The 23,066-nt window shown below is 36.9% G+C and overlaps 1 long non-coding RNA gene across 1 annotated transcript in view; it reads left to right on the top strand.

The window, feature by feature from the left end:
- The first annotated feature begins 1,814 nt into the window (after positions 1–1,814).
- Positions 1,815–23,066, top strand: part of LOC140247465 (uncharacterized) — a 55,991-nt gene continuing 34,739 nt past the window's right edge. Inside the window, exon 1 of the long non-coding RNA XR_011902669.1 lies at positions 1,815–1,879. This is a non-coding gene — a long non-coding RNA (uncharacterized lncRNA). The remainder of the gene's footprint in view (positions 1,880–23,066) is intronic.

A 23,066-nucleotide genomic window follows, 5' to 3' on the forward strand; every position in this document is an offset into this window, starting at 1 on the left:
CTTTAAAAAGGCTGCTCTGCTCTTAACTGACTACTGTGTCAGAGTGGAAATATTTGAGTATTGTTGCTAAAAGAATTTCCGTATGTTATGACTGCTGAAATGTCTTCATTTTTTGACTGAATCGCTGTTGACATGCTAATTTACAGGGGGAAAAAAATCCCTTATTTTTAGCAATTATTAAGACAAAGGAGTGCGTTTGTGACATTATTAAAGCATCATCAACCTACAAATTAGTTACCTTATCTGCTCTCTATCAGCATAATCCTCATACCCCTGTCACCATGTTTACAAATCCAAATGAATATTATGCAGCCCAGATCTAATTAATTTTGGATTAGCCTTCCAGACACATGTAGTTCTGATCAAAACAATCTGTATTCTCTCTTTTCTGATTAGGATGAAGCCTGACCCCTGGAGTATTCTGTTTGTCAGAGGATGTGCTAGAACATGAATATCAACAAGCAGGTTAATCCTTAGGCTGTCACTTTCTCCCATATACAAGGCAGCATGGTTCTTTTTTTGTTGCTAGAAGCCTTGGGGATATAGGTAACGTCAGAGAGCAAATCAGTACCATGCAGGGCTCAGGTGAGATTGATATCAGACTAGACGTTTAAGCAATCCAACATGATGTATAATGAAAATAATCCGGTGAAATGACTTTTCAGAAAGATCTGCCATTCTATTGTGCTGTTTTTGAAGTGAAAAGCCAACTTGAAGATATATTTGAAAAGAAAGCTGAGCTGCTATAAATTTCAAACTAGGTAATGAGAAATTGGGAAAATGGTGATTGAGTAATTCATTTGTTTTTATGCATCCTCTGACAGGGCACCTACTGGCAAATCCTGTTCAATGACCATAATGACCAAAGCATAATTAAAAATAAAAAAATAAAAATAATAATTAAAAAAAAAAAGTGGAAAAAAAAGCTTTTCTCTTTCCCTCCTGCTCCTTGAGTCAAGATGAAATTTGGAAAGGGCATTCTAAATTTCACAGTTAAAGCTCACAGTCAGGTACAGTGTTTTGATGTTCTATTATTTCTGTCTCGATTGTCACAATTTTTATGGTTTTTAAGTGTGGTAAACTTTTTCTTTAACCATGCTTACTCACAACACAAAACAAACTTTATGCCCAGAATCCTGTATTCTTCAGGCTGTGTGCTCTCTTTTTCATGAAATTAGTGGTTTGGCTCTGCATAATATTTTGTAGAGAATGGATGAGAGTCATAAGAGTGACCAAAGCTTTTGCCTGCACAACTATAATGCACTACAGACTGCTTAATTGTTGAATTCTATTGTACTTCCTTTTCATAAGTGCACATCAGTTCATGTGTAAGTACATTAGTAAGTGCTGCTCCTACTAAGTTGCACTACTGAAGAGCAGAACACTTGATGCTGTCAACTTGAAGTCTGTTCTCTCCCAGTTTCAGGAAGCTACTTCATACTAGATACACTCTGGCCTGAATGCTCATTTAAATTAGACTGCGTTAGATAAGACATTGAAATATACCTTCTGGTTTAGCTTGATCTGAAATTGACCCTATTTATGGGCACTAACTCAGCTGCAAAATGTGAATCAAAATTCAGATAGTGCAGATGACTAGGAGACTTGGTTTGAAAGTGTATTCCTACATGGGAAACAGGTAATCACAGCCTGAACCTCTGATTAACCAGCTGAGGCAAGTATCGGGTCAGCTGCGGGAGCATAGGTGAAGGTAATTCAGCTGTGCTCCTGGAAGGAGTGAAGCTTGACTCCACTTCTTCTAGACTTCATTTAAGGGCTGACCACCTCTAAGGCAGTATCTCTTTTGGAGATAGCTCCTTTGTGGAGACTGGGTGATCAGCCTCAGCATTTTGCAGCCAGACTGAAGGCATCAGCATTGGTGAGTTTCTCTTATAAATAACCTTTTGACTATCTATTATACCATCATTCTTGTATTACTTCCTGTACAGTTCTGAAGTCAGCTAAAATATTAAGGCAGATAGATACAGCCTGTTAAGTTAGCTGTTTACAGGACTAAGTTAATCAATTCTGTTGCAAGTAAAAATAAAAGGGAATATTTTCTGTGATTATTTAAAACAAACAAACTACAATACCTGGGCTCACCTAAAACAGTGCCTGGTCTGCTATGTGGCTTGGTATCCAGTCATATGGAAATGGTTGCAAGTTGTACCAGAAGAGGTTTGGATTCGACATAAGGAAGAACTTTTTCTCTCAGAGTGGTCAGGCACTGGGATGGCTGCCCAGGGAGGTGGTGGAGTCACTGTCCCTGGCAGTGTTCAAGAGGCATCTGGATGAGGAGATTTGGTTTAGTGGCTTGTGGTAGCAATGGTAATGGGAGAACAGTTGGACTAGATGATCTTGTAGGTCCTTTACAACTTTGTGATTCTGTATGGGCTAATGATGGAAAAAGTTTGAAATTCCATTTTGAATGCTAGGTTAATATCTGTCTTCTGGGCTGTACCCTGGTAGACTGCATCCCATGATTTTTTTATACTATGTTAACATTTGAGGTATAAATCCCACTTTTATATTTGAACCAAGAGATTTTTCACTGAGGAGTCTATGGGGGTGGGACTGGAGGAAAGAACCTTCTCTTCTTTTTCTGTAGAAGTCAACAGTATTTCTAATGCTTATGTACTGCAGGGATGTTCTGCTATGAAGTAATTTTCTAAGGCTCAGAGCAGAAAGTTCCCACTGTTGTATTGAGTACCTTGACTTTGTTATTTTGTTGTGTGGCTTCTAGTCTGATCTTCACTCAAATGGGGTACAGTAGTTTTACTGTAATTGAGGCTTTTTGTTGCTCAGTGATAAGAAAATTATCTTGTTTCTTGCGTAGAAGTCAGTATGTGTTATTTATTTATTTGATTCAGAATTTGAGGAGAAGTGAAGCTATTTGTTGGCTTATGGTTGGACTTAAGACACTAAGAATTCATACTGGCTCGACTTATTCTTTGATGTCTGACTTGTCTTCATTCATCTCATATTCCATGCTTTTCTGGAAAGATCAACTGAAGCATATATATCAAGGTTTAACAAATAAAGGGAAGACAGTTTGTCTTCCCTGCAAAAATTACCTTTGCATTTCATGTTGAAGTTAGATTTGTCAGTCTAACACACACTGGATGAACTGCATGAGTGACATTCCTTGAGCCTTCACATTACAAAGTTTTTGTTTGTGACTCTCATTTTGATCTTGTTTTCCCTTCTTGATCCAGGCCTGCAGTTGTCAGTTCTGACTGTCGTATTTTGTAAAGACTGTTTCTGCAGAGGGAAGATGACATTCTTCCTTTGTGCTTATTTTAGACTTGTGTAGGTTGTATTAGCCATTGTTTGTCTGACCGGATCGGTACCATAGAGGAGACTCTTAGCTTTTCTGGTTGGACAGCATGGTGGTTTCGTTTATTTTCTTTAACACATGGGAGAAATAAGTGCTCAGTATAGTTGCTTTAGGACTAATATCTCTGCGCAGTGAATGGAAGGTTTCTTCATTGACTTCCCTTATTACTATCCTACCTATCCTAGTCACTATACTGTGATATACACTCTTACTATATGCTTCAAAAAACACCTGAAATGAGGGAAATCAAATACATTAACAATATGACAATAGTTAAAAATGTGCAACTTTAAAATCAAATGAATAAAAAACTAGAAGTATCTAAATGTCATTAATCAAGAATAACTAAGTTTTTGTAGCAAAAAATAGTTTTAATTATCTATCGTCATTAACAGTAGAAATTAAGTTATTAGAAACTAGTCAGAAATGTCTTGAATTAGGAGAGAAATCAATCAGGATGTGTATTATTTCAAAACCTCTCTTCCAAGTTTGGAAGGTTTCTGGGAAATAAATAGTATTTGTAAAGTCAAAATAGTTAGACTATTTGATAAATATGATAATGAATGCACGTTCAGCATTTAGTGATCTTGCAACATAGGTGGTCTGCAAAGAACTTGCCTTAGAAGTTTATTGTTGCAAACAAAATCTCAATTAAGTTCTTGTTTTTTCCCTCCTCAAAAATGTTTATAACCACAGGGTTGAATTGAATGGGGAGAAAATTTATGTTTCTGCATTTCAATGTTGGCTAAATCTCTTTGGGTTTCCTTTCCTATTTGCCATCAAACATGTTTTGCTATTGCTCAGCCATGCTCCCTCAGGTGTAGAGATCATCCACTTTGACTTGGGGTCACCTGGTGGGTCATAGCTACTGGCATGAGCTTCTTACCAGATCATGGAGACAGTCAGTATCAGTGATTAAATGTCTTTTCCCCTTTCTGTGCCCTGAGGTACCAAACTTCTAGATCAATGTCAGGTTTTATACTATTTTCCCTGTTACAGAGAATTTACCATGACAGGGCTGCTTTATTTATGTATCACTGAAACACTATTGAGCTTCCTTCTCTTTTGTGCCTCTCCTTAATGAGTTATTCTCCAAGGTTGGGAACTAACTGATTAAGCTAGCGTTACAGATAGCTTTGATTGGTGATGCATCAGTATGTGTCAAGTGAGATGCTACAGATTGCTCTATATATACTTCGTTCAGGCTTAGCTTTTGTTAAATACACAAAGGCATCTGGTAGCTGAGATGTTTTGCAATTCTGAAAAATTGTATACCTTTTCTGCAAGTAAAGTTACTGTAGCTTTGGGCTGCCTTATGTTGTTGGTAAATATATGCAAATCTGCATCTATTTGTGTGCTGCCAAAAATGATTAAGGAAGAGGGATGCTTAAATACCTTGGGAAAGCAATTGGCTCTAAGCCCCAGCTGCTGCAAATACTTAAGCATGGGCTTAATTCTGTATGTGTGATCAGCATCACTGTGGCTTTAATGGATGGGCACTGGTATAAGGAAATGTATAAATGTTGCTGAGATAGGGGTCTATCTGTGAGCATCAGTATAAATCAGATAAGCCTGGTAATATATAAAAGAATATGACCCCCAGAAATCGTTAGATGATGAAAATAGGTTTGATTTTGTTGCAGGATTTTTGGGTGTTTTTTGTTTTTTTTGTTTCTCTCAAGTGGAATCTGGAATCTCTTTGAATATTAGACAATAGAAGGGAAACAGGAAGCTAATGTTTCCTAATCAGTCTAAAGATCAAAAGGTGCCAAAAATAAACCCACCCTGAAGTGATCAATTGTGTTCTTTTCTTACTTTACTATTGTCCGAGTTATTGTTGGACAGAGCAGTGGAAAGACAGAACTAATTGAGACTAGTACTTTGGTATGCATTGCAATCCACCCTGTATAAAGTGAAATAGCTGTAATGCTTGTTATGACTAGTGATTTCTTATGATCTTTCAGTAAAAGTAAGGTCTGCAAGTATTTGAATGAATGTGATTGTATTTCAGTTTTTCACTGCTCAGCCTATCATTGTGGTCTCTAAGAACTGCTCAACAAAAGTCTGTTACGTTGTGCTAGACACCATATGGTTATTGTGGAAAAGCTGAAATTCATCTTTCACCCCACTAAACTGACTATCTTGGTATGGCTATTGCCATTTGAAGCTTGACTTTAGACAGCAGGTTAGCAAGAACGTGAAATAAATTGAGGGGAGAGAACATTAAGTTTAAACTAGAAAATGCACACAAAGGACAAGACAGAAAAAGGAAAAAATTAGCAACAGAAATTGATGCTTTAACAACTCTTTTATTTCGGGTTGGGGGCAGGAGGGAGGGTGTGGGACAAACAATAGAAAAGATTAATTACATCATTAAGTAGAGCAACTTCTAGTAGCTATAAAACCCAGAGGGCTTAATTCATCTTTGTATTTTGTCTTCAGAAGTGAGTGTTAAGTGATGATGCAAGATACAAAACGCTGATGGATGGGATTGAGTCCTATATCTGAATGATTACAATGCTGTAAATCTGTGCAGTTGTAATGACCTTGGTATAATACCAGTTTATGGCAGCTGAGAATTTGTCCCTTTACTGACGCTGAGGTTGTGTAATTTTTCTCATGAGAACAATCAACGTTACTCTGTAAGAGGCTGAAGAAAAAATCTAAAATCTCAACAGGGCATTTTTGTGGTGTAAACTAAATCCCTGGTATATAAAATGTAAAGGTAAACTAGTGTGCTATGATGGACAGAAGCATGTGATGCTCAGGGTACAAAGCAAGAGTTGCTTGTTTATCCCATCTTTTGAGTAAAGCTAGTTAAAAAAAAGTTAATCCTAGTACTTTACTTATTTTACAGGAATGCAAGTAACGTAGAGTCTCACTAAATTGGGTGATCTTTGACCAGGAGTAGTGGTGATGAACATTGTCTAGCTTAATTGCTGAATGGGTTGAGACCTTTGCTTTTAGAAAGAAGTGATTTCTGAGCACATTGAAAAAGTTGCACAGATCCAAACTTAATATGGAGCATAATTAGTTATAGCATGATCATAATTAAAGGTTCACCTCACTCCTACTATATAATAAAGAATGTAAAAGAAGAATTAACTTCAATAAATGCTGCATTTTTGCTGAAGAATGAGATCTTGGTTTTTCTAGACTCCTCCTCTGGAGTCATGAAGAAAGTAAATGGTATCCTCAAGTACTGGTAAAGTAAGATAACTCTTCAGTGTGATTGTTTTTCTCTCTGCATTTCATGAGATCTTGAAACTGAGATAACTGTATATTTGACTGGAAATGTTCTGAAGTCAGAAAAGGTTTTTTTACAGCTTGAATCTAGATCTTAAACAGAAGTGTCATTCTTTGGATCTAGGCTTAAAGTGACAGAGGGTTATGTGACAGGGTGAGTCAACACTACTTCTGCTTTGAGTTTACCTGCAGGACTTGTGTACCTGCAGCACATAGCAGCAAAAACAAGCAGGAATGCAGTGATCAATCGCTTTGTCCTTTTAGCAGGAAAGTCCAAGCATGGTCTGGAAAGTGGGGAGGGAAGTCAAGATATTTAATCCCCTGTTCTTCCCCTTGTTCAGAATACAGAAAGAATTTTTTCTGTAATTGTGTAAGCTTTATGCATTGGCTATGAAGTCCATCCAGCCATTTGAAAAAGGAGTGAAGACTGTACCTGCCTTTAACTTTTCCAGGCTGAGTGGTTTCACCAAGGTAGTGTGGAGGAGCATGACAAGCCAAGTTTCAGTGGTAGAGAGCATCCAAAGCTGAGCAAGAGGGCTATTCAGGAGAGAACTTTTTTCATGTTCTTAAATAAAGCTTAAACAACAACACCTAGTATTACAGTGAGTTCAAGTAATGATTTTCCATGGGAAAAGACAAGTCTTTGTGAGCCATACCGTGAGAATATACTTTGTTCTTGCAGTCTAAAAAGAGTAGGATAAAAATACAGTAACATCAAAATCTTTCAGTATCTGGCTCTGTCATTCTAGTTATACCATGCAGACACTGACTTTTTTATTTTGTGCAATCATAGCAAAATATGCTGGGACTGCAGAAGGGTTACAGCTGCTGTCTCCTGAACAACTTTATTAAGTGTTCATTTGAAACAGTTCATCACTGCACCAGAGGAGTTTCGTCCTCCCCACCATGCTGTATTGCTATCACAGTACTCTAAAAAGACAGTTTCTCTCCCCTTCTTCTAAACTGCACAAGATCATTAGCATGAAAACGAGGACTTTGTTTCTTAAGTGCGCATCCATTCCCATAGTTTATCCTCCCACCTGAAGTCCTCATCTGTGGTATCAATGAGTTGCAGTGGAAATTGGTTTGATGAGGCTCTTTAAGAGCAAGCCACTTATATGCAATAATCTCTCTATAATTATAGAACTCCCCTTATTATTATTATAACATCTTTTAACACTTTTAAAGTTCCCTCAGTCCTCTAATTCAGCTTCATTGACCAGAAGACAAAGAAATCCACCAGCTGCAGAGTTAAAATCATGATGCTGTTGGCTTTAATCTCTCTTTAATCATTAAAATATAAATTAGTGCTTGCATTTGTTACTTCCCAAACAGCTTTCTCTTTGGGATTTTTCTTATCCTCTGCTCACAACTGCCACCTGCTTCTTCTGGTGGCCTGTCTTGCTCCAGGGAGGAGACCCCTTCCCACATTTGTCAAGAACAAGGGAGCAAGGCCTAAGCAACAAGAAACCTCAGTAGAGGAGAAGAGAGGGTATAAGCAATTAGGGATATGTAGATCAAAGAATAAGGACATCTTTGTCAAAGGGTGCCCTTAGTACATGAGTTTTTAGCAGGGGTGTCTCTTTGGGTAAGAACTAAGTTCATGTCCCAGTGTTCTAGAGATTAAACAACTCAATTAGATTACGCTCATTAGTAATTGTCTTTATTAACTTTTGCCATTAGTATTTATATTTTTAAAGTTTTTAGTAATTTCAGTTCTTATTTAAGGATAAAACTTTCTTTATAATACTTCCTCTTATTGAAGCTTTGAGATGCTGCAGGTCGCAATTGTTTGTGTTTGAAGGGACCCTTAATGTCCATCTAGCTTAACTCCCCTGCAATGTAGAGGGACACCTATGGATTGATCAGGTTGCTCAGAGCCCTGTGAAGCCTGAACTTGGATGTTTCCAGGGATGGGGCATCCACCACCTCCCTGGGCAACCTGTTCCAATGTGTCAGTACTATTATCATAAAACAACAACAACAACAACAACAAAAAAAAACCTCTCATATCTAATCTAAATCTCCCCTATTCTAGTCTGAAAACATTTTCCCTTGTCCTTGTCCTTTCACAAAAGATCCTTCTGAAGAGACTGCCCTCTTCTTTCATTGAAAAGGGAGACTATCACATGTTTTTTGGTAATAGATGGTGGGAATTACAAATCTGATGAAAATTCATTCCAGCCTTTCCATCCCCCTGATGTTCAGAGGCTCTCTCTTTGGAGAAAAATTTGTGGGCTAACTGGAGCCACCAAATGATGCAACATGGCATTGTGTCCTATGCTGAATAGATATCTATTTGGGAGAGGCCTCTTTCCCTTCCTGTACAAAAGGATATTTTTTAAGTGCTGCATTTGTTTAATTGCTGAGCTTTTTCTTCTTCACAAGGAAACACTGACATAGCTGTCAGAGCCTGAGCTTGGCTGCTGGGAGTTATTTGTCTAGATAGGAGTTTTAGCCATCAGGAGGAGAAGGTCCCAATAGTGCTGCATGCAAAAGACAATTGAATGAAAGGACCAGATGGAAAGAGGGAACTAGTGATCCAGGATAGCCATCAAGAAAGTGTTTGGGAGGGTGGGCGGACCTTTATGAAAATGGATAACCTGATTTAGAAATCTAGAACTACTGAGCTTTGTGAAGGTATGATTTGTATTTGTAGTCAGTCTTGGATGAATAGCATGAGGTAAGAGCTTTGAGTGCTCTCATGGTTAAGCTTTACTTTAAAATTCCTCATCTGACCTAAAGCTTCCACTGAACACATCTTAGGATGTAATTAATGGGAAAACATATCAGTTCATGTAGCCACTAGGATTTTTATTTTAGTAACTTTGTTTTTCTCTTGTTCCCATTCTTCAACTGAAATACAGTTTTTCTGGAATTTCAGCAAGCGTAGGAAGAGTTTTGATTCATAATGAAAAGGGCTGGCAGCCCCTAGAAGGGCAGAGATGTTCCTGGAGTGGACAGAATTGCACAGTGCAGTATGTTTACTCCCAAAATCGGAACAGTAATTTTTTGAGATCAAATTGAATTTTAAACTTTGTCCTCTTTAGATAGTCTGAGGTGTTTAACTTCTGTTGCCCTTTATTTCTTTATTTTTCACTCAAGCAATCCTAATTTATTTACTCATTTTTGAACAAGAATAAATAATAATTGGCTCGGAAAGAGGATGGGAAAAAGAAGAGAAGAAAAAGAGAGGAAAAAGCATGCAAACATTCAAATCCACTACTTTTGAAATCGTAACAGAAAGCATTTATGGGTGCACTGTTGTGCATTTCAAGTGAGTCTTGCTTTTTCCACTGGATTGTGCAAGAATTCAGGGCACCAAACTAGGTAACACTTTTAACATACAAGAGAGGCTTCTGCAGTGGAAGCAACTGAAACAGATTTTTAAAGTGTTGTTTTTTTGGTTTTTGGGTTTTTTTTAACCTAACAATGAAATATTTTTTTCCTTTTGAAATTTCAAGCACAGCAACCACTCCTTTACATATTTGTGCTTTAATACTTGAGTGTTATAAATAAATCACCATAAATGGGTCTGGTTTTGTGTTGGTTGCTTGTTTTCCATTTGTGACCGCAGCACTGAAAGATATCAGACTGGTTCTTTCTGTGAGTGTATCTTTGATTTATACATGAGAAAAGTAAAGCAGTTTTAGTAATGGGAGAAAATCTCAAACATAGTTGTGCCTATAGTATTTCATAGAATCACAAATTTACTGAGGACAGTAAATAAACTCTGGAGGTTGGTGAACTCAATGTCCTGCTCAAATTAAGGTAATCTGGACAGGGTTGCACAGGACCATACATGGTCTGACTTTGAGCATATTCAAGGATGGGTGTTTCAGAACCACTCTGAATAACCTGTGAGCATCTGATTACCCTTTTGTGTTTCAGTTTGCATCAACTGCAACTCCTCATAAGTCACACACTCCAGCCCCCCTACAACTCTTTGCTTAACTCACACACACCAAGAAGTCCATTCTGTTTCAGCTTTCTACTATCTTCCTCTGCAGTTGAAAATTAGAATCTGAATCTGCAAGTATTGCTGCCATTATCAGCCCTGGTATTGTTCTTATTATCATTCTCTTCTGCCCCCAGGAGAGTTAGCTAGTGCCATAAAACACATCAATATCTTGGCATTACAACAAGAATCAATCTTCTGTAAGGCTTAGATACCTGCTAGCCCTACTCAGATAATTATTTCTCTCTTAAGGCAATGCAAGTAGTGTTTCATCCATAAGATGTTGGAATTCCTCTAAATAACATCTAAGAATATTGAGTGATAATAACTGTGCCTGTGCCTTTAACAGAAAAAAGTGGAAATGGATTTGGCCACTGCCAAGCAGTTAACAGATATTTGATCAGGTCTTGGATGTGGAAACCTTATTCCAAAGAACTTTTGCATTTATATATCTTAAGCAAAAACAACAGCAAAAAATCAAACTGAAGAAGAAATGCAATAAACTCACATCTAATTTCATATTTTAGTGAAATGTATCTTCATATATTTTCTTTCATCTTAAGAGTTGCTTTTTTTCTTTGTTCTCAGAATAGTTAGTCTAGCTTTGTCACATGCAAGAAGTGCTGCATGCTGCCAGGTAGATTAGTTTGACATTTGCTTGAGTCTAATACAGTAATTTGAAACTGCATATACTGAGAATGAATTAGGTGTCGCTGAGTTGTGCGGTGTTCAAATTTTAGAAGAACTATGTAATGCAAGTGGGAAAGTCCTCATAAAATACTAAAGAAATAGGATATTACTACTTGAAAATATTATCAGGATATGTTTTGCATTTGAAGATTAATGGTTTTCAGTGTGATATTAAACTGATATTTACATATAGGGTGTTGAATTAATCTCACTATCTGTAAAATTATTAAATGAATTGTGAGTGACTGGTGAATAATTCACTTACGTGTTCAGTCAGCTCTCTAAATTAAAGGATATAACAGAATAAATGAAGTACTGATTGCGGGTGGGTGGGTAGAATTCTCTGAATGCAACAGTGATTCCTATGCAAAAGGATGTTCCTACCTTACTCAGATTATTAAAATGCTTTTTATTTGCTCTGATCAGTTTTGACAGGTGTTTGTGAAACCATTCTTTTCCCCCAGAAACATGAAAAGGGAACTAAAGCTCTCAGTTCTTTTACTCTGAGAGAGTTTTCAAGAACAGACAACGAACCTTTTGAATTCTGAAAGGAAAAATCAAGTAAATGTGTATGTTTTGCATGGATGTATTTCTACCTAAAATGTAAACCTACGCATGCAGGTGTTGGTAAAATGGAGAGAATCTTAAAAGAGCAATTGGCAATTTTTAAATAATTTAGTGTATTGCTCTGCATTTCTGCCGGCTGCCTGTAATATAGTAATTTATGAAAAAGGATTGTTAGAGTTTGATTTAGAGCAAAGCTAGGTACTGAAGTACATTCATTGTATGACAGATCATTCCTGTTTTCTTTGTGAAGACTTACGCAGTAACATGTTTCTACACACCCCCTAGGTCTGTTAAAACCCTGCTTAATGGTTCTCATCTGAAATTCCAGGCCCTGATTCCCTTTGTGTTCTGAATTCTGGGCCATGTGTGAGGGAAGATTAGGTACATGAGGAAGCTGGTGGTGTGGGACCCAGCAGCAAAAGGGCTATGAACTTGAGGAGAACAATATAGATAGAAGCAGTTAATTTTATATAGAAGTGCACTATTCCTTCCACCAATCACAACTGTTCAGGTCTCACTGTGAAGGAAAAAGGAAGTATGATATGCAAGTATTTGCAAGTAAAATTTAGAAAACCATCCTAGTCAACAATTTAAAGGATCCTGTCTGTGTTTAAAACCTAAAGCAATTTAAATTCCTGCTTTAGAAAAATTAACTTCTCTTGCTTAGAAAAATCTGTCTTAACAAAGGGCTTGGTCTTTGTTTGTCAAGTTAAGTGTTTGTCAGCTTAATTCTTCATCTAACACATAACCATTTTTTTTTCCTCTTTTCATCACATTCAGCTCTAAGTTCTGATAAAATATATAGGTTGCTCAAAGGTAACGTCTCCTATTTTTTTCCATGGAGAATTCAACAGATACAAAGAGCACAATAACATGATTTGATGTAGCAAATTCTCAGCTACAAAACACTGTTTTTCCAACATAGGCACCCCTGTTAGCTGTGCATTTTCACCTGTGATGAACAAAAGCCTGTGTGCCACTCTGATAAAAAATCAACACCAGCAGAGGTGACATATGGTTTCACAGCTGCTATGGGGGTGTCATTTCTAGAAAAATGTTGCCCACACAGTTAATCTTCTATCAACTCAAACAGATGGAAGTCAGAAGGAACCAAATCCAGACAATACAGTAGGTGTGGTAGGACAGTCCAGCCAAGATTGGCAAAATGCTCCATGGTCTTCAAAGTGAGGAACTGTACCAGATGGACTTTAACAGTCCCTTCCAACCCTAAGGATTCTATGATTCTGTGGTGAAAAAATGTAATGGAGTATTGGTGGGAAGGTTCAATCTCATACTATCGACATCAGCTTTGACTTCATGGGTCAGCATAACAAAGTAGGAGGTATTAACATCAGAGCAGCTCTCGTAATATTTCCCTCTACTTACTTCTGTAAGTTTTTATGTACCTTGTACATATGGTTGTCAGTTATTAAAGCAGCGCTGGAAAAGACTAAATTGTACATAATAATTTTCTGTTACATTAATTAAATAAGAATCAATTCGGTTAAAAATGCCTTATTACAGCAGAAATAAGGTAAAAATTTTCTTCATGCACAGAACCAGTAAGCACTCTTGTCTGCCTGTATGACTGTAACACCTAGAAAGCTCACTTCTGAACTACGGCTGCATTATTGCAGTGTAACTTTACTTGTACTTATCTCAGTTGCTTGGGGCAGGGCTGGAAATAAAAGGGGTGCTTAAAAGGAGTCTCCTTATAGCACTAAAAAGTTCGTTCTTGTAATAAACAAGCGAAGAAAGTGGTGAAAGGTATACTGTTTGGAATATCTAGACCAAGTCTGAGTGTCACAGGGGAGAGCTGGGGAAGGAGAACAACTTCTAATTCAATCATAATTTTATGGATTGGAAGCAGAAATAGTGGTGTGAAATGCTGCATCGAGAAGGAGTGGGATTATAGAGGGATCGTTTTCAGTTCTGTAGGCTCTTAAAAGTCAATGGGAGTTGGAGGCTGTCTGTGACAAGGGAGAATTTTACCCTAGAGAGAGTGAGAAAGAAATGAGGTCATTCAGAATCATGGGGCTCTATATAGGCCACCAGATGAAATTCCAAATTATTATGGGAAATAAGTGCATGTTTGCTATGACTGTGTTTATGTGGAAATCCTTTGCCTTAGTTTGAATGTTTCTCTTGGAACCATTCAACCCCCAGAGGCAGTCATCAAGAAATAAATTTGGAAGGGAGATACACATTTGGCCTGCTAAATCTAGTTGAATCAGATGTTTGGATTTGTCACTCCACTTTCTTATATAAAGTCTGGGCTCAGCTGCTCAGGAGGGCCTGCTAGCCAGACTGAGGGGACTGGTTATTGAGAGCTACATTTCCTGCCTTGTCTGTTCTGCTCTAGACCTGATGCTTTGCTTGTGTTGTATTTGTTGTTCAATGTTATAAATTGCTTGGGCTGGCTACAGGGGGCTTGAAGTGTCCAGCAGCCAACTGAGTTTGACCCTATGCAGCAGCTGAAAGATAAGTGGATAATGTCTCCAAATTCCTGTAAGGGAGAGGACATTGAGGTTTAATAGTAAAATATTCATTAATTTTGTGGACAAAACTCAGCCCAAAATAAATAAATAAATATTTTTTTTTAGTTGTAATGAAAAGAGTGATTCAAAAGTTTAGGCACTGTATCAGTTTCAACGCCCAAATAATGCCGTTGTTACTAAACCGGCAACAATATAGAAATAAAGGAAAACTTCAAATTAGTAAATGATAGATGAATCAAAGTGGAGTCTTTATCCTTTTTTTTCCTGTTACACTGTGTAATCTTATTCTTCTTCACATCTGATCTTCTTGCATTTCTCTCCAATTTCTTAATAGCTCTTGCTGTCTGCAACCTCCCTTGTGGAAGGTATTTTCTTATTAAAAAGGTTTATGTGAATCATAGAATTTGGAATCACAAATTTCAGGTGGTTTTGCAAAAAACTTTGTCTGATGTAGCTTCCATGAATAATCCAAGTGGATTAATCGTGAATTAAATTTAAGTGTTGAAATATTTGCTGTCCCTGAAAATGTTGATACTTATTTTTGGTCTTCTAGTACCTGAGTATTTTAGACTTGTATTTTGGCCGTGTTCCTTTGCACAGAAGCTAGAACATACTGTTTGAAAAAGCCATTTGTTTTCATTAGCACTCCAGAAATGGTAGCTGTCAAGTAATAGTTGATGTCAGACGTATGTAGGAATGTTGTTACCCAAGTCAATGGGTGGCATGGCAATTACCATGATTTTTGTAATTAGGTGTTTCACTTTCTCATCTTCTTTGTTTCTGTGGTGCTCTGCTTACGTTTTCAGGTTGTATCAAGACTAAGTAGCCAGCTTTGGAAAATCTGCCCCTTCATAAATGCAAAGTGGAATGCTGCGCAGGTCCTCTTAGGACTAAACACAGCAACAGCATGAGTGAGGTGTCACAGTCAGTGGTAAATCCCTCTTACTTATGCCATTACATCTTTACATCTGAACCTATGTTTAACTGTGCAATCCAATTTACCTGGAGTTTCCTTTTCCGAGTCTCTTAGAGTTGTGGGCATTTGCATGCTCATCTTTCAAGTTCTAGAACTTATATGGGTGCCTTCCTGTGATCGCTAAGGCAGCAGGTACTTGTCCAAGCTCTCCTTTGCAAGTGATCACTGCTCCAGTAGTTGCCATTTCAGTGGTTGCATAAACCACCAAGTTGGGTGCTCTTGTAGGCCACAGTACTTGTACCAGGGGAAGAGATGTTCTACTAGCTAAGCCCACGGCAGTAAATTTGTGTAGGCTCCTGTCAGCTCTACCATCCTTCCACTCTCGTGTAATGATAATAAATAATTGCGCTGGCATTTTGCCCCTATTATCAAACCCTTCAGCTAGGCAGAGTGTGGACTGTGTAAGGTTTGAAGTTAACTGCTAGCTGCCTGCATGATCAGCCCTGCAGAAACTTCTTAGCCTAGTGCTTATTTCCAGGAGGGTGCTTCTGGAAGCAATGTGAGTTTCACAGCTTTCATTTGCTCTGAGAACCACTCAGTTTGATGGCTGGGCCTCAGCATTTTAATAGATCCGTGTGCTGTTAGACCTCATCACATTGTTATACCCAGGAGAAGGCAATTTTAATTTTCGTATTGAATAGTAATGCTCTAAGCTAAACATATTGCTTTGAATCAAAGTAGCCAAAACTTGAAAGCATTCATAAAGTGGAAACAGGTGTATTCAGCTGTTTAAATACTTTGTAAGTTGACATCTTACCACAGTAGTTTGATTCACATCTCAAAGTTAGGCATTTGCATACACAGAGTGAAATCATAAATCATTTTGGACAGCATATTACTGTGTTAGTTCCTGCGGATTGATGGAAACTAGTAGCTACAACAAAGCCATGCAAGTCTGTCCTGAACATATATGTAGACTTGTAATCATTAAAGCAAAAAATGTGATAGAAAGTCATTTTCCATAAATAACAAAAACAGTCAGATGAGGTTTTTCTCCCACTGCATTATTTTTATGCTTCCTTTTTCTAGGCTGCTAGTTGCTGAGTTGAAATGGATCACATGTTTATTTAAATAAAAAAGGAACAGAGCATCTAAACTCCGTGTAAAAGAGAACTCAGCACTGTAATCGCAGAAGTAAATTCCAGCTGCTATACAACCCTGAATCATGTGCTATCTGGATTTTCTTGTTGTCTTTTAAGTAATTGCTGTATGCCATGACCCATGATCTTTGTTTCCCTGGAAGTAAGTACTGCTCTATATTTTATGACATGCTGCAAAATGGATGAAAATATTAATCTTGAAAAAGTTAATTTAATAGAGGAAGAAGGGAGAGAGCCAAGCATTATGTTATAGTTTTTTGATGAATGCTCTATATTTCATCTTTATGCACTTGAGCCAAGAGAGTAACTCATCTCTTTGCATAAACATATGGTGGCTTTGTGTTTTAGGCAGATTTGTGACAGTAGTGAGTGAATGACTTTCCAGGCTCTGACAGTTGTCATATTCATGGATAGCAGTACTGCCAGAGAGCATACATGTTAACATGGATATTTGGATTCCATGTGTAGCCAGTGCACTGGATTCAGAAAGTGCTTCCCTTTAAAAAGTTGAAGGTTCTAAACTTGGTTTCTTGGGGTGTTTCTGTTTGTTTGTTTATGTATTTGCTTTTAATTTTCAGTGCTCTTTACTTAAGAGCAAACATATACATCAGTATTCAACTGCTCTTGGTCCAGACTAGTGACAGATTCTGGCATCCATAACTGAAGTCTTTTTCTGGGAAATGAATCTTTGTATGCTATTTAATGATGGGAGCGGATTGCTGTATTTTCTCATTGTACATTAAATATGAGAGACTGTGAGGTGGAAAGTAAGAGAAATATCTCCCCATCTTTTGCTTGACAAAGAGTATATTACAGATCCACTTTTGTCTTCTAATAGACAAAGTAGACAAGAAAGCTGCAATAATGAAGAGAACAGTCTTGAATAAATTTAAATGTTAACTACTTTATGGAAAAATAGAAAGCCTAGATACAAACCTAAAAAATACAGTGGAAAACCTCTACACAAATACAAGAATGGGAAAGACAGGTTTTTTTCTATTAGGCAATCAGTGTTTTGCAGCCAGCAAAACAGGATCGAGACTTAAAGTACTGATATATAGAAAGTCCACCTCAATCAACAGTTAACCTTACTTTCTGCTTGAGAACACTCAAAGATTTTGAGAGAAAAAGACCAGTGAGAGGAAAAACAACAGTTTCATTATACTGCAGTGGAAAATGGAAAGGGTTTCCTGATCTTATACAATCGTTCTGTCTTCTGCTTAGTTCTTTGCACACTGGCAATGCTGATAGTGACCTTAATCTTAAAATGTCAACTTGCTCAAAGCTAATTCATCTGAAATTGCTAGCTAGATTTCAAAATACAGGATTTTTCAGGTGATTGAGGAGTAGAACAAAGAAACCTTGAGCTCTAACCATGGTTCTCCCATCATTTCCCTGGCAATATTTCGTGTATCTCTCTTCAAGCAAGTCAACCATTCGTAACTGTTATTTGCTGAAATTTTGATGCTATCTATTCCAAAATCTGTTTTTCCTCAGGAATTAACAATTAGATAGATGGTGGTCAAGGAATTATTTTCTTCTTGTCTCCATGTTTCAAGGCTTATTTAGATGCAGGCACAAACCTTACTCTCATCCAATTTAACTTTTGCAAGCCAAGAATACAGAAAGTCTAACTGAACCAACAAGCAGTCTCAGAACAGAATTTTTTCTCAGTTCATGCTATTTCTAGAGCCAGGACTAACTAAAAAATCTATGTGATAAGTGATTAGTTTTACATTTTTAATTATATAAATATCATTATACACTTCTGCCATGTTAGCAAACAAGACAAATAGCAGGAAATGGCAAAAGTTGGTAACTACTTCTGTCTCATCTTCCAGATTATTTTGTATGCAACACAATGAGGTTTCTATAATATAGTATGTCAGTGAAGCTGTCCAAAAAAGTGAGCAAAATAGATTTTGCCCTATGTAAGAATATAGTCGATGAGTCAAAATGAGGAGATGCAGTCAGTGGGAAACTTTATTTCTGGATATTCGGGAGTACTTACAAAAACTACTCACTGAGGTATGTAGAAAGCAGGCAACCACTAGTGACTAATCTCTGAAAGCAGAAAGTACAGTAAGACAAATATTTTCATTTTTTATACAACAAACCACTTAGGCAGACACTATCCTGTGTAATCTGGATTAACACTGAGGCATCTACTTGAGTTCTCCCAGCAGTATTACTTAAAACTAAGTTTGACAAGCTGCTGAGTAATCTTGCTTGGTCCAGTAAAATGATGAAGAATATGCAAAGTAATATAGTACGCTCTTGGTGTCACCTACACTCTACTAAATCTTTTACAGGCTTTTACTGAATAAAGTTAGTTTCATTTGTCCCAGTCCACTCGTACACATAAATTTATTATCCTTGGCATCAGTAGATGGATTTGTTTCTATATTAATTGTAATTAGTTGCAACCTTTACCCAAAACTATGGACGTAAATGTTCACAGTGAATCACAGAGGAATGCAGAAAAGCAGCAGAGGTGATGAAGTCTTCATCTTGGGTGACATTTGAACTGATGCAGTGAAAAATATTTCAGGCACCAGTTGAACTCAATAAAACACCCATGTTCAGAGTGACATGATATAACTTCTAGTTATCTTTTTAGTACAGCCATGTGTATTCCTATTTGGAGCTCAAGCCATGGAAGTACATTCTTTTAGCTTTGCCACTCTCCTGAGTTCTTACATTTATTTTTTTCAAGTATGAGTGTTTACAGCATATTGTCTTAGTTTTTCTTGTGAGGATATTGTTGAATGTAGACATCTGTTAGATGGGAATTTATGATAGCACTGAGCGCACATCCAAGTTTTATTGCCATTAAATGGAGATAAGTTTGCTGAATGCAAATTAACTTCACTACAATAAGATATCTGAGAGACCGATACACTGTGGTATTTTCACAGTCAAACCTGGTGGAGCTAACCAATGAAAAGGCAGCTTATCATCTACCACACATGACCATCAAAAAAATACTCTTGTTGAGGCAAGATGATTAAGACGCTTTATAGAAGAGGTTAGAGACATCCTAAGACTTCCTAGTGCACAGAGCTGTGGTTCAGGATATATTGCTTTCTCCCTACTGGTTGTCTTCTCCAAAACATTCCACTGAAATTTTTTGCAATGCCTTGGCATTCTCAAGTACTGCCCAAAGACGACCATTGCTCTGATAGAATTATGCATCAAGAGAGGATATCTGAAAGGGATAATGAAATGACATGCATGCCAACCTACTTGTTGCTCTGAAGGAAACTATCCTGGATTTATTTACAGTTTAACATAATTCTTATTTTAATCGGTAATTTCCCAAACAATTAAAAAAAATAAATAAATCTAGGAAAAAATTAAGTTTTGTTTAGATGTTTCCCCTTTGTAGCAGAAGTTGTTTCTGTGTATAATCTCAGAGGCAAGTTAGTCCACAATCAAGTTGTCAGAACCATTACAAATGACTGAATTTTTCTTCAGAAAGGAACTTCCACTGTTTTTCCTTCTAACCAAAAGGAAAATACATGTGGACCATCTTCTAGAGTCCTAACTAAACAAGGAAATCAGTCTATCTGGGCTGATTTTTGTCTCTGCAATCAGCCAAATGATAGATATTCGTGCGATACATTAAACTTATTTTGCCATTGTAAAATTATTTTCTTTTTCTCTAAATCTATTCGCAGTAGTTAAAATGTCTGAAAACTTACAATTTTTCATGCACAATATGGATCAAGGGAATCTGTAAATTGATTTGAGTTATGGGTTTTGACTGACCCCTACAGAGACAGCAATTACAATCACTAGTCAGTAATTTCTTTGGCAATTATTTTCCATGCTGTGTTAGCTCGTTGTTATATCTGAAATAGAAGACAAACAAGATTTGCCAGTGAATGTTACGCTTTTGTATAACCTAGAAGACCTGAAAAATGATTTGCAAGCCTCAACAATTATTTATTTTTTTAAGCTAGTTCAGGTACAGTGAAAGATTACTGTCTTCCTACATATTTTGTCTCATTGAATATTCTGCCATTTTGGTAACGTCCTAATGAAAACCCTTTCTCTGTGATTAGAGGTTATGTTGTTGTTTGAATCCAAAGTTAATCCATAGCTGAAAGATCAGAATTCTATAAAAGAATGAGCTTTGGCCACTAAGATTCAATGATGAATATAACTTTTATTAAAATTCAATCTGTATGTCCTAGGAACAAATACCCATTTTGTTTTAGGGTCTGTTCCGTTTTTGAAGTTGTAGATCTTTGATTTTACCTGGAAGTTGTCACAGTTCAGGTAAGGGGCAGTAATCAAATTTGTGATCTCGTCGTGATTTCATCTCTCTTCCATACAACGAGAAAATGAAAACAGAATTTTGACTATTTTTTCCCCTGTGTCTTTCTTCATCCCTTTGAGACACAAAATGGATCTATACACACCAAATGTATTAATAATCCCTACAGATTTAATGACTTTTCTGAGCTCACATTGTGGCAGGACTGGTTGTAACTGAGATCAGCAGCAAGACCCTGATGCTTCTAGGAAACAGGCAACAGACCAAGAAGAGATAGATTTAAATCAAATGGTGATTGAGTGTAAAATGATTGATTGTAAAATGAATTGAAATTGCCCTGCAGTGTTACAAGATTTCATTTTCAAACTCGAATTCAGTGAATAAAATAGCAGCTGATGTAGCTGTAACTGTCGAAATTATTTAAAATTTAAGATGCTAAATTTGAAAATATACTAAAATACGTAATGGTTGTATTAAAAATAATAGCGTGTCTCCATTTGTCCAGCCATTTATAGCTCCAAACTGAAGGTAGACAGGCACAACTACTGAGGCAATGAATTTTTGCTTCTGAGCAGCTCTGTCTTACAGAACAGTTTATTTCATACTGCAGTACATATTTTGTAGGTCAAGCTTTGACTTGTTTCTGATGGGAATGGTGGCTAGCATTATAACGTCTTGCGGTAGAATAAACCAGGTTTAATTTGTGCTTTGTGCTTTTTCAGCATTCCCAGCAAAAACAGACACTAGTCAGGTGGTGAGCATGAAGAGTAGCAGTGACTTGAGGAGTTAGGCACTTAGGAATTTGACAGTAGAAACAGCTCTTAACACAACTTAAATTGGATGGGGCTACTATCTTCCTAGCGTTAAGGACTTTCTATTGCAAAAGATATCCACAGTGCTTTGAGGGACAGCGAGTGAGAGGGTAGGTCTCTCTAAATGAACTCTTATAATGATTTCTAGTTTCAGAGCGGTGTTTTCACTTCTCCTTTGAGAAGTTCAATTACGTGATGACTATAGAAGTAGCTGTAAGAGATGTTCTGTAGTGCCTTTGGTATTAATTCAAAGAGGAATGAGTAAAAAAATAATTTGAGGCCTGACATTAATCTTGGAATTTGTAGTAGAACAATTGTTAGAAAATTCCCTACTGGTTTATTTTCCCAGTTTGATTTAGAACAGCCTTGAATGGTAGGTTATTCTGTTCAATACAGCTAGCATAAAATATTGCTGTCAAGAGTCAGTTTGGATCAGTAAATACTCTTTTTCCAGCAGTCTTTCAGTATGTGTGTCTTATTTTGCTTTTGTTTGTTTGTTGTTGTTTTGTTTTGTTTTTCTAAAGGGACAGAGAGGGCAGAAAAACTGTTCTTTTTAAAACTAGGTTTGATGAACATCAGTTGGTTGATGGATCAAAACCAGAATCTGAAATCAAAACTTTTATTTTTTTTATTTTTTTTTTTAAATACAGTGAAGCTAAGCTGTTTTATAGTATCTTTTAATTTGAGCCTGAGAATCTTAAAACTCATATGTGTGTTTATGCTGTTTAAAATCATCAAAGTCTGTCTATGTGGTCTGATCTCATCAGAATCATCCTGTTTTAGGCCACCATCTCTGTGGTAACAGCATTCAAATGCGGTGCCTACAAACTTGACCCCAAACTAAACTGTATCCTCAGGCAATCTCAGATGCTGAACATTAAATCATTTCTAACTGCAAATTATATTCCCTTCATTAATTTCTAGAATTCCCCAATTTAGCAATTATACAAAGCCAAATGTTCAACATTGAAATTGCCCAGAAGATTTGTATTTTAATTTCTCTGAGCTCTTTATCATTGTTCGGAGGTGGTATATGTTGATTTACAGATGCTTAAGAATCCCATGGAAGGACAAAATTATCATCATACTGGGAATCCATCTTCCATAATTTGCATGATAGGCAAGATGGACAATTAGCATAGACAAGACTGAAGCAAATGTATGTTTTACTCGGACAAAGAGGAGCAGTAACAACACTTGATAATGTGACAGGCTTTTTTTCTTTTTTTTTCTCTCTGGCTTTCTAGCTTAGATAAAGTCTATCTGTATGTGTTGGGACATATAGACATGGTCTCTTCAGTTCATCTGTTCTTGATGTTATGTAATTGCCATATCACACTGTACAGCAACACAGAAAAACAGGTTTCTACTTCCAATTATAAAATACTGGGTGTAGGAGCAAGCATGTACAGAGCCTGGTTAGGACACAGAACTTAATGTCAAATGCATTGTTCTTAAATGCTTGTTCTCAGCTTTGTTCTCAAAAGGATTTATATGATGTATCAAGGAGAATATTTTCTTCTTCATGAAGATAAAATGAGTATAAATCCAACAAGATGTTCTCATCGTCCCCTTCAAAACCAAAATCTCTTTGAAGATT

This window comes from Excalfactoria chinensis, chromosome 1, assembly GCF_039878825.1.
Source record: "Excalfactoria chinensis isolate bCotChi1 chromosome 1, bCotChi1.hap2, whole genome shotgun sequence".
NCBI classification, from domain to species: Eukaryota; Metazoa; Chordata; class Aves; order Galliformes; family Phasianidae; genus Excalfactoria; species Excalfactoria chinensis.